Source organism: Bos taurus, chromosome 9, assembly GCF_002263795.3.
Source record: "Bos taurus isolate L1 Dominette 01449 registration number 42190680 breed Hereford chromosome 9, ARS-UCD2.0, whole genome shotgun sequence".
Classification (NCBI taxonomy): Eukaryota; Metazoa; Chordata; class Mammalia; order Artiodactyla; family Bovidae; genus Bos; species Bos taurus.
In genome coordinates this window covers 81955018-81967619 of record NC_037336.1, presented here as the reverse complement: position 1 = coordinate 81967619, position 12602 = coordinate 81955018, and the positions used below count along the sequence as shown (strand labels likewise).

At 34.6% G+C, this 12602-nt stretch overlaps 1 protein-coding gene across 12 annotated transcripts in view; it reads right to left on the bottom strand.

Moving 5' to 3' along the window:
* UTRN (utrophin) overlaps positions 1 to 12602 on the bottom strand; it is a 556684-nt gene that overhangs the window by 240718 nt on the left and 303364 nt on the right. The window lies entirely within an intron of this gene.

The following is a 12602-nucleotide window of genomic DNA, read 5'->3' as shown; positions in this document are numbered from 1 at the left end:
ACTCCAGTACTCTTGCCTGGAAAATCCCATGGATGGAAGAGCGTGGTAGGCTGTGGTCCATGGGATCCCTAAGAGTCGGACACGACTGAGCGACTTCTCTTTGACTTTTCACTTTCATGCATTGGAGAAGGAAATGGCAACCCACTCCAGTGTTCTTGCCTGGAGAATCCCAGGGATGGGGGAGCCTGGTGGGCTGCCGTCTATGGGGTCGCACAGAGTTGGACACGACTGAAGCGACTTAGCAGCATCATGAAAATACCCAAGCATACAGAATAGTTGAAAGAATGGTATACTGCCATATACTGACAACCAGACTTAACAACTGGTAAGATGTTACCATATGGGTTCTAGCTAAAGAGATATATTTTATTTATTTATTTTGGGGAATCATTTCCAGATAAATCATTCATACCAACTACTTGATTCAACTGATGTCTGTCCATCTCAGGAATCTATAAAATATACTTTTATAATACAGTCCCATAAAACCCCCAAAATAGAATATACCCTTATCAAAACAGTTCAACCACTGCCACTATTAATAGGTCCTAGGACAAATCACTTAACCTCTCCAAGCCTCTGTCTTCTCATCTTTAAAAAATGAGGGAGCTAAACTTGAACATATCCAATGTCACCTTTGGTTATGGGCTTCCTTGGTGGCTCAGACAGTAAAGAATCTGCCTGCGACGTGGGAGACCTGGGTTCGATCCCTGGGTTGGGAAGATCCCCTGGAGGAGAGCATGGCAACCCACTCCAGTATCCTTGCCAGGAGAATCCCATGGACAGAGGAGCCTGGCGGGCTACAGTCCGTGGGGTCGCAAAGAGCTGGACACAACTAAGCACACAAGCACCTTTGGATACAGTGTTTATCATCTCAACACTACAAGAAAACTGCTCTCACTGGTTTCTTCAATCTTGATATGAAATTCAGATAAATCTTAAAACACCTAAAAGGTACAAGACACCTGGTCAGAAGCAGTCCTCTCCCTCACCTCTCAGTGCTGTGGATGCATTTCTGGAAATCACTCCAGCTTTAAAGCAAGGATGACAATGGTACAAGTAAATTATTGAACCATTTAATTGTCTTAAAGTATTGATTCTCAACTACATGAGATTTCCCAAGATTTTGGTTTACATTATAATTTCTCCAATCATTCATTAGCTTCCTATCAAGATTCACTGCTCAGCTTTTATAAATAAGCATAAGAGGTCATTAGGCTTCCATTAGAAGCAATTACTTCAAAAAGAGCAAATGTTCCCTTTTCTCTCCCTCCACATCACCTATCTCCCACAACGACAGGCTAGGTAATGAAGAAACCTAGGGTTTGCTTCAATTATTAATGCAGAACAGCACTCATTCATTACAGTCATTAATTCAAGTTATTCACTACCTATCAAAAACCTCACTCTCAAAATAGAGATTAGGCCAAAATCATCTGAGAATCATCAGAAGGTTTGATTATTGAAATTCAAGAAAGATCTTCCCCTGAGACTCCCCAAATCTAACACATGGCCACCAGCATCTGAGATAAAAAGTACACAGATTATAAAAATTATGGCTGCCCTAATTTTGTAATTTTTTTTTTTTTTTGCCATGTTGTATGACTTGCAAGATCTTAGCTCTCTGACTACAGACTGAACCCGTGCCCTTAGCAGTGAAAGCACAAAGTCCTAACCACTGGACATCCAGGGAATTCCCGCTGCCCTAATTGTAGATTGAACAAAAATGTCAGAATATTTCTTTTCACTAGATACTGCGGCCTCAGAGGCCATTAGTCACACTCAGAAGACACGGTCCCTTTCATGTAGCTCCAATGGGAATCTAAGTTGTTTGGAAATTGTATGATTTTGCTGGCAGAGAATGTACCTTAAAATGGAAGTTGGCTTGGTGCCCTAGAAAAGAAGAAAAATGAAACAACCCTGCACTGCAGAAAGAGGTGGTTGGTATGCAACATTCTGCCACCTGAGTTGAGACAAACAGAAACTTTTAGCTAACATGTTCTTCCATTATTTCAAAAATTAATCCAGCAGTCAACAATAGTAAAGCATGTGAATAAATACTGTCATGGTTTTTGTTTGCTTGGAGAATAAGAAATTGCAGAAAATCTAATATTTCCATTTAGTAATACTCTAGCCGTACATAGCGGATTCATGAACATTAACTTATCAATCCTATACTATCTTTCTAAAATAAATAGAATGCATATTACTCCCACTATATACCACTTGAATATTGCAATAGATCAGACAGCAAATAAGACAATCAAACAGAGGTCTTCAGATCCCAAATTCAGCATTTTCCCCATGATATTTCACTTTTAATATACTCTAAAGAACTAACATGATAAATAAATTATACATTTTGTAGTTTACAAATTATTTAGCAAAGAGTGCTGGGCATGGCAACCCACTCCAGCATTCTTGCATGGAGAATCCCCTGGCAGGCTACAGTCCATGGGGTCATAAAGAGTTGGACACAACTGAAGCAACTTAGCACACACAGCACAATATAAAGTTTATAAATTATTTAACCAAAGCTATTCTAATTATTATTAACAATCAACACATTCCAAAACTATCAAATTCTGTAAAATAAAGTCATAAATTTATCACAATAAATTTGAAATATTTTTCCAGTTTTTTAAACCTAACATTTATGGTTTCAAACTCTTACTCCCAATCTAATGCTAAAAAGTAGAAAAGGCAGAAAGTAGATTAGTGGTTCCCTAGGGCTAGAAGGATATGGCTTCTCCAGTAGTCATGTATAGATGTGAGAAATGGACCATAAAGAAGGTTGAGCGCTGAAGAATTGATGCTTTTGAACTGTGGTGTGGAGAAAACTCTTGAGAGTCCCTTGGCTTGAGAGTTCCAGAAAAACATCTACTTCTGCTTTATTGACTATGCCAAAGCCTTTGACTGTGTGGATCACAACAAACTGGAAAATTCTTAAAGACATGGGACTACACCTGCCTCCTGAGAAATCTGTACGCAGATCGAGAAGCAAGTTAGAACTGGACATGGAACAACAGAATGGTTCCAAATGGGGAAAGGAGTATGTCAAGGCTGCATGTTGTCACCCTGCTTATTTAACTTATATGCAGAGTACATCATGAGGAATGCAGGACTAGATGAAGCACAAGCTGGAATCAAGATTGCCGGGAGAAATATCAATAACCTCAGATATGCAGATGACACCACCCTTATGGCAGAAGAAAAACTAAAGAGCCTCTTGATGAAAGTGAAAGAAGAAAGTGAAAAGTTGGCTTAAAATTCAACATTCAGAAAACTAAGCTCATGGCATCTGGCCCCATCACTTCATGGGAAATAGATGGGGAAATAGTGGAAACAGCGGCTGACTTTATTTTGGGGGGCTCCAAAATCACTGCAGATGGTGACTGCAGCCATGAAATTAAAAGACGCTTACTTCTTGGAAGAAAAGTTATGACCAACCTAGACAGCATATTAAAAAGCAGAGGTATTACTTTTCCAACAAAGGTCTGTCTAGTCAAAGCTATGGTTTTTCCAGTAGTCATGTATGGATGTGAGAGCTGGAATATAAGAAAGCTGAGCACCGAAGAATTGATGCTTTTGAACTGTGGTGTTGGAGAAGACTCTTGAGAGTCCCTTAGACTGCAAGGGGATCCAACCAGTCCATCCTAAAGGAAATCAATCCTGAATATTCATTGGAAGGACTGATGCTGAAGCTGAAACTCCAATATTTTGGCCACCCGATGTGAAGAACTGACTCATTGGAAAAGACCCTGATGCTGGGAAAGATTGAAGGCAGGAGGAGAAGGGGATGACAGAGAATGAGATGGTTGGATGGCATCACCGAATTGATGGTCATGAGTTTGAACAAGCTCTGGGAGTTGGTGATGGACGGGGAAGCCTGGTGTGCTGTAGTCAATGGACCGCAGAGTCAGACATGACTGAGTGACTGAACTGAACTGAACTGACGGCTAGGAGGATGGAGGAGAGGAAATAAAGAATCCTCATGAGTAGTGGGTTTCTTTTTGGGGGGGAGTACAAAAACTTTAAAATTTCATTTGTAGCAATAGTTACACAGTCCTGTGAATATACTAAAAAACACTGAATTTTATACTTTGAGTGAATTGTATTGTACGTGAATTACATCTCAATAAAGCTATTTTAAACAGGAAAATAAGGAGTCAAAGTAGAGCATTTTTACTTATAATAACATTACAAATCTAAGGACAAATTGAAATTTGGATTATTTATTCAACATTTATGAATACTTGCTCTATTCAAAACACTCTTTTAAAATAAGATATGACCCCAAATTCAGGAAATTGACAATACTTCAGAAAGCAAGATGGAGAAATAGTGAATTTTAATACCAGAGAAAGTTCAATATAAACTATATAAAAAATAAGTACACATAAAATGTAATGGATACTAGAGTGATCCCCTGGAAATTTAAATATGTAGCCAAGTATCACTTGGCTGTGTGATCTTGGGAGCATAAAATAATATATTAAAGCACATTAAGAACAAAGCTCTACATAAATGTAAATGCACTGTTTTCTCATAAATAAAATGAAAAAAAATGGTAAAATAATTTCTACAATTTTTATATACTCTAAAGTCTTATAAGTCTACAATTTAGATTAATGCTAGACAAACTGATTTCTATCATGAATTATTTTTCATTTTTGCTTGAAAAATTGTGTCAATGTCTCATCAACGGAGTATAACTATTTTTGTCACTATTATACCGAAATGACTTACATGCAAAGGAAGGTCATTTCATTTAAGGGAGACATTCAGAAGAACTGTTTTCTTATTTCAAAGATGTGAATATTGAATAATTTCAATATTATTCAATAATTTTTAATTTTAGAATGCTATCTTGGAAATGCTCTCCATGTTTGAATATCTCCAATATTCACAAACAATTTTTCTTTAAAACTGGTCTAAATTTTGGAAAAAGTCAAAAGTCAATGACATTTGACTGGCATTCAAAAGAGTAATTCTTTTTATTAAGATGAAAATATTGATAAATGAATTTCATATCCTGATAAACAAGTACCCAATGTTCTCTGAATACAGTCAGCACACTTCTATTGCCTATGTCTTTGCTCATTAAGGGGTTTATTTCCAGAATTCTCTATTCAATTCTACCTACTCTCAAGATCTCTATTAAATTTTACCTTTCTCTAAACTCTTCTCTTACATTTTCAAGTCAAAATATACTCTCTACTATGTTCAGACAGGTTTGAACTTTATTGTATGCTATTTGTCACATTCCATTTAGACAGTGTTTGGGTTCCCAGCACAGCACCTGGAATTCAGATAGTTTGGAATAGACTATTTGGTCCCAAAATTCAGTAAATCAGTTAACATCACTATATTTTAGTTTATATTATACAACATGGTTTCATTTTTCATCTGAAGATTTCATAAAATAGTTTTAAATGATATCACCTATTTTCTGGGAAGATATAGGAAAGGAGAATTCAAGCTGCCAGTAGGCATGTAAATAGTTTGTCTTGCCAGGGGAAAATTTTGCAATATATAGGAAATGTCATTAAATGCAAATCTGATCCAGTTATCCTATTCTATAATGCAAATATATCCAGGAGATAATCAGGATGGTCTCAATGATTTATGATGATGTTCACCACAGAATTATTTATCATGAGAACACTGGTTATAACCTAATTATCTAACCATAACGGATCCCTTAAATAAATTATCCTTCAATAGAATTTATATTTACCCCATTAAAAAACCACAATACAACAAAATGTTTAATGACATGGAGAAAAATTAATGGCGTGTAATGTTTGGACGTGAGTTTGAGTGAACTCCGGGAGATGGTGCTAGACAGGGAGGCCTGGCATGCTGCGGTTCATGGGGTCACAAAGAGTCGAACACGACTGAGCAACTGAACTGAACTGAATGTTTAAAAAGAAGGTTATAGAATTCCAGGGAAAACCTAATCATAAATAACAATTCCTTTGCTTTCATATCACAATCACAGAGGCATGAGTGTTGCAAATTGCCCAGAAGCTCCACGCCAGGTAGGCACACGCCCACCTTCATTTTTAAAAAATTCTGAGTAAATGTGATTTCAGATAATGTTTTCAAGCAAAAAAATGCAATACTTTTGGTACAGAAACTTTAAATTATGAATCAAAACCCAAAATCAACTGTATTAATTTGCATTAAAATGAACCAATCCATCTTCTTAGACCCACAAAATGAGCCTATTAAAAAGCATCCAGTGAACCAATTTCAATAAGAACAAAGTCTTTATCCTCTTAGAGTTATATAGCCAGAACTGAAATATCAAAATATCTTTAAAAAGAACATTTTTTACTTTGCTTAAACTTCCAGGAGAAAACAACTACATCTCCACCTCACAGAACTGGCAGCAATAAAGCATCCATTACCGATGATATGTTTCCTCATCTGTAAAATGAAATGGCTGAACTCAATGGTTTCCCACATCTCCTCTTGCTCCAGGATTCTCTAGCTCATGTCTTAAAGGATACTGCTAACTGCTGCTAAGTCACTTCAGTCGTGTCCGACTCTGTGTGACCCCATAGACGTCAGCCCACCAGGCTCTCCTGCCCCTGGGATTCTCCAGGCAAGAACACTGGAGTGGGTTGCCATTTCCTTCTCCAATGCATGAAAGTGAAAAGGTGAAAGTGAAATCACTCAGTCATGTCTGACTCTTAGCAACACCATGGACCACAGCTCACCAGGCTCCTCCGTCCATGGGATTTTCCAGGCAAGAGTACTGGAGTGGGGTGCCATTGCACTCTCCTTAAAGGATACTAGCAGAAATTTATATAACTGAAAATGAAATGTACATAAATTTAGAAATAATACTATTACTTAGTTAATGTGACTTCTCTTTCTATATCTTCAATAATGCATGGTTCATTTTAGTCCAGTATAATTCCTAAAACTATCTGAAGTTAAGTGTAAAAAGACACTGAATCTGGAATCAGAAAGACTGGGTTTAGTTTAGGTTGTACCACATATTAGCTGAGCAATTACTGGCATATTTCTTAACCTGCCAATTTATAAAATCTGTTTCTCCACTTGCTAAATGGGAATAGTGACAAATTTCTTTCCTACCTTGCTCTTAAGGAAAAATAATCATGTAGTAGTTAATTAATGCCATATGTATTAATGATGACATATATGAGAAAATGCACTGTAAATTCTCACACACTCTAAAAATAAAAATAAACTGCACCAGTAGTAACAAGACTTTTTTCAGTCATGGAAGCTTGAAGTTATTTTATTGCTGTTCAATTTTCCTAAAGCAAAAGTAAAATAGTCTATTGTGGAAGCAGTTCAATGTGTTCTTCCATTTGATTCTTTTCCAAACTTCTTACTTAAGCTTTAACTAGCCATACATTCATATCGGCTTATTATTTATTAAGCATTTAAAGGTTCTTTCTGCTTTTATAAGTGAGCTTTGTTATAAATTAATCTTCTAGAATTTCACAGAACTGAACAAACTAGAAGAAAAAAAATGAAAAGAAATCCTCTGATGCACTTCATATGCTTTCCAATTTCAATTACTTGGATTCATTTACCTTGCCCAGAAATGAATATACTTTGTGAAACTGAGCAAGCTACCATAGCATGAAATTTTCTCTATTCTTCTATCTCTGTGGTAGGAGTTCTACTAATTGCTTATCTTAGAGGGCTAAAAATAAACTACCAAATATACAAAGAGAAACAGGAAGTGCTCACAGTCACTACTAAGGGGAGTGGATAATATCTGTACATTTAAAACCTATCAGTGCATTCCTCTTGGAAATTTCCCCTTGAAGTTTAATAAACTTTATCCCTAGGTTAAACACAAATCACCAATATTTTAGTTTAAAATTTCAATACTCTAAAGGAGATCTTTTATCCATAGTCATAATGCTATACCAATGCTGTCAAAATGGCTGTTTGTCCCCGATTTCTAGATTACAAATCTAGACTTAAGCAAATAATGATATCCTGGCTGTTAAAAAAGCAATTTAGAAGGCAATCTTGTTGAATGGTTTCAATTATTTTTTAGTTAATTGGAAAACCATTACCTCATATCTGATTATACTGCCTTAGCTAAAAGTCACTAATAGCATGAGTTTTCTGATTAACAAAATGTTAATTTGATAACTTTTTAAAAATAATTTTGAGATACACATTGACTTGAGGAGCTATGTAAAATACAGATCAGGAAGTCATATAAATAATGCTGCTGCTTTTGGAAGCCAGAAGAAAATATCTGATGACAAATAGGGAGGTAGATACCGTCTTTCTTGACCCGTTGCACTTTAAGCTGTAATCTGAACCCACTGAGCAAGAAGAAACACAGTTGAGAGTAAGGAATGTAAACCTCCCAGGTGTCCCTACAGCCTTGAGGCCACAGACGCAGCACACTGATGGAGATGGGCAAGATATACGTCAGTCCTTCCACATTTGGCATTTTCCTCCCATTAAATATCTCAGCCTTCCAAAATTTTTGAACTATCCAAAATGTGTTTATCATATAACCAAGAAGAGACAGTCTTTTTGTGATCAACTGGAGTTCTGCCTCCAGGCGAGAAACCATGACTCTGACCATTCTTAGAGTTCAAACAATATGTGTATGATTTGATTATGGAAAGAAACTGAGGGAATCTAAGAGATGACCATCAAATATCTACATCTCAACACTCAAATAAAGACAAAGTAAAGTTCTATCACCCTAGAACACTGGAGGATTTAATTATTCAACAAATGCAAATTTTCCACCTGCAAAAGAGGACATTTAAGGGAATAAAAAATATAAAATGTAGCTATATGGAGTGTAAATCATTTGAAAATATGCCATTCCACTCTCTATATTCTTTAAAAATGCATCATCAATCTTAACTACCTCTAAATAAAGGGGGCCCCCATATGTAGATGAGAAGTGGTACATAAACTTAATTCATCAGTGAATCTGAAACTCTATTCAGAGATCATGCACCTCTGTCATCATATACCCTTGTTTTCTGGCACCATAAGCTTCCACATAGCTCTGTGTTGTCTACATGCAAACATACACACTACACACAATGCAAGACATTTGTAGACATCACCTATCAATCCCGATTTCTGGGGGGCATCTTCCCATCTCTGTTGTTCACAAAGTACTCAGAGGCAGCTGCTCTGGTACCACAGAAGACACGGTTTTTCAGAGAGGACTGAGATCAGTACAGTTCTGAAAATCTGAGTCCTCCAGAAGACTAGGCTAAGAATAGTCAGAGTTTCACTGTAAGGATGAATCAGTAGTTACCAAAATGGTGTGTGTATATATCACATAGGAAGAAAAAGACAACCAACTGGGTTGCAAGAAGAGAACAGTAGAAAGTATACTCTACTAATTTTTTAAATGCTTAAATCATGAGGAATCCAATTTTAAACACTAATTTTATATCTTTCTCATTTTTCTATAATGGTTAATATATCAATCTACTTTACAAACAGTTGCTTTTACCATGTCCTCAAATATTTCCATATCAAATATTTTATGAAAGTTGGCACTAAGGAAAAGAATGGCACTATAAAACATAAATTTATTCAGTTTCTAGTGCAAAGATTTAGTGATGAAATATCCCCAAAGAATCAGATAATGAAAACAAATAAAAGTCCATTTTATTTTTTAATCATTTACATTTACCTTTGCTTTTACTGTACTCTATTAGGAGAAAAAATATCTTGATAGTCATTAATATTTTAAAGGAACTAAGCAATCAAAACCAAATCTGGAAAAATTAGCATCCAGTATAAGACGATTTTAGGTCATCAGGGCAATTTCAATGTTGTTAATTATACCTTCAAGCAAGCAGCACTTATTTTTCAGGTTCCCATCTAAATTTTATGTATAACCAGAAAGAAATATTTTAAGTGCCAAAAATACTAGTGAAAGTGTAAATAGGTTAAGAGAAGGGAAAAAGTATATTTTAACTCCAAGAGTTATAAATTCCAAGTGCTTCTTTTCACTCCTCCCTAATCTTCAAAACATACAGGAAAAAAAAAGAGAGAGAGAATATTCAACACAAATTTCCAGTTCTGTCATACATAAGCTATTTTCTTATAGATAAAAGGTGTATAAATATAAGCCAAAAAAGAGACGGTATCAGAAAGGAAAAGGTCCGATGAAAGGCTGAATTTCCACTTAATAGGTAAAAACAGAGATCCTAAATAAAAATTTAAAAGAGGGATAAACTAGATTTCAAAACACAAATATGAATTTAAAATAGTCATTTTCTCAACACTATTTCCAATTCATTTCAGTCTGTAAATGTACTTACAATAGACTGCCTCTACATTTTTATGAAGAAACACTGCAACTTAGAGCATTTCCTAAGAAACTAAATTTAGAGAATGTAGGAGGTAATAAGGAAGCGATATTCATGATAGCATTTAAAATGTAAGGGGTAAAAAATTTACAGTGTCTTAAAGTAAACAAACACCAAACTTATTTAAACTTTTAAGTATTATACACAGAACACTACTGATAATTAAAATACAATAAAGTACTTTTGATTGGTATAGATATTTCACTTATGTCAGTATTTCAGATGGCACTTGTTTATTAATATGCAATTCTGCAACCAAAATTTTTATTTACATTATATCAGCTAATATAGTTCAGTAATTAAGATCAGTTCTCAAAATATAACCAAGCAAATAAAATATATCCATTACTAAGTGATTTATTTCCTAGTAATTTGCCACTTCCTATTTTAGATATCTAGTTCTTCAGCCAAATTTCATATATCACTGACTTACATTGACACCTGCTGGAAAGTACTGGAATTGTTTATTTCTCATTTCATTATCTGGACAGTTGTTAATTTTACTTTTGAGAAAAAAAAAATGTGAAAGATAAACAACTGAGAATAATGCAAATTTTAATTTTTTAAGAGAAAAAAGTAACATTTAATTCTAAACATTTAAATTGTAGTGGTTTCTTTAGGAAATTAAAATCTCAAGAAGTCAGCCCAAAGAGTATTTCAGTTGGGAACTAACTTATCCAAGGACTTTATTAACTTAAGTTGTACTAATTTGGGAAGTAATTATGAAACTAAGCAAACTTCTCCAGTATTTGAACTTCTGCCTTTCATCTTAAGACCATCTTAATACCTTGGTCACATGACTTGAGGAAACTATCTAATTTTGTGAAAGTACACATACAAATAGATGAGAAAAAAGATCCAGTTAATGAAACAGGATGTTTTATATATTCATACTTTCAAATAAAATGATAAAATAATGAGTTTGTGAGTGAGCTTTTCTTCTCTATTATCAAAACTGCCTATTTATGAACTGTATAAACATTTCACCAGGATAAATTTATTACCTGAAGTGAACCAAAACATAAAACATTTTGAATAAATAATTTATGAATTTTTACAAGTTAAGTTGTATTAAGTTTTAATGAACTTCAAATGAAAATGCTTCTATTTCTGCAAAGAATGCCCATCACCATAATCTGTCTGCTTAAACTTTTCAAAAAAAATAAAAAGATTCCAGACAGAAATACATTTAATTGGCCAAAATGTAAGAAACAACAATATATGATAAAGTTAACAGAATTCTGCTTTCCCCTGTCTAACCCACTGCCATATAATAAGCATGATTTAGGTGCTCAGACATGTCATATTTTATAATGTCAGAAAAATAACATCGTCCTAGAGACAGCTGTTTGAATTATAAATGACTTTGGCCAACAGGGCAACAAGATACATTCTCGGGAATGGTACTAAGAACATGATATGAAGGAAGAATATTGTACTGCGGTGCTGGATAAATTTCTTCAGCATTCCAGTTATAACTCCCCCCTTCCTTTTTCATACCAAATCACTCCAATTTCTGACAAAAGTAATAAGAAAGTATGAACATAGTTTATATAAAACAAAACAATGATCAAAAATCAATAGCTAACTTAAAAAATATACAGAAGCTCATTCAGTGGTTTAGGATGACGTAGTATTCGAAATTGCAACTGTCAAACAAGTTGCCTTCACAAAGTGTACTTAAATCCACCTGTCCAAACAAAATTCAGTTCTTCATGTTTAACTATAATATATGAAGATTCAGGAATATGGGGGATATTTTACCATGAGATGTGTTTCTCACGGTAGTTTCTAAAATGTTTTAATTTTTTAGTTGATAAATAATGAACTATAAAGATGAGCAGTTTTTAATGAATCTACTAAAAGATTATTTTAAACTTTTTAAAAATCTACTGACATTTATGTAAAATTAATTGCCCATTTAGTATTAAGACCACAAGTACCTCAGAGGTAACAGGTCTTAATGAATGTAGTTTTTGCTATTATTTTCTCCAAACAGTTCACTAGTCCTTTACAAAAAACAGGATTTTGTCAATTACAAAATAAAATAGGCACTAAAATACTACTTGCTCCTGATTCTGAAACAAAATGTAATTAAGCAATTCACTTCAACAGCTTCTACAGTCAGTCACTAAGAAAAGGAATCTTTCCTTGATAAGAACCCTGAAAGACTAGATTTTAGAGCCCGAGAAACAGTAGAATTGTCTGACACCAGAGATCCTCATTTTCAATCACTCAGTT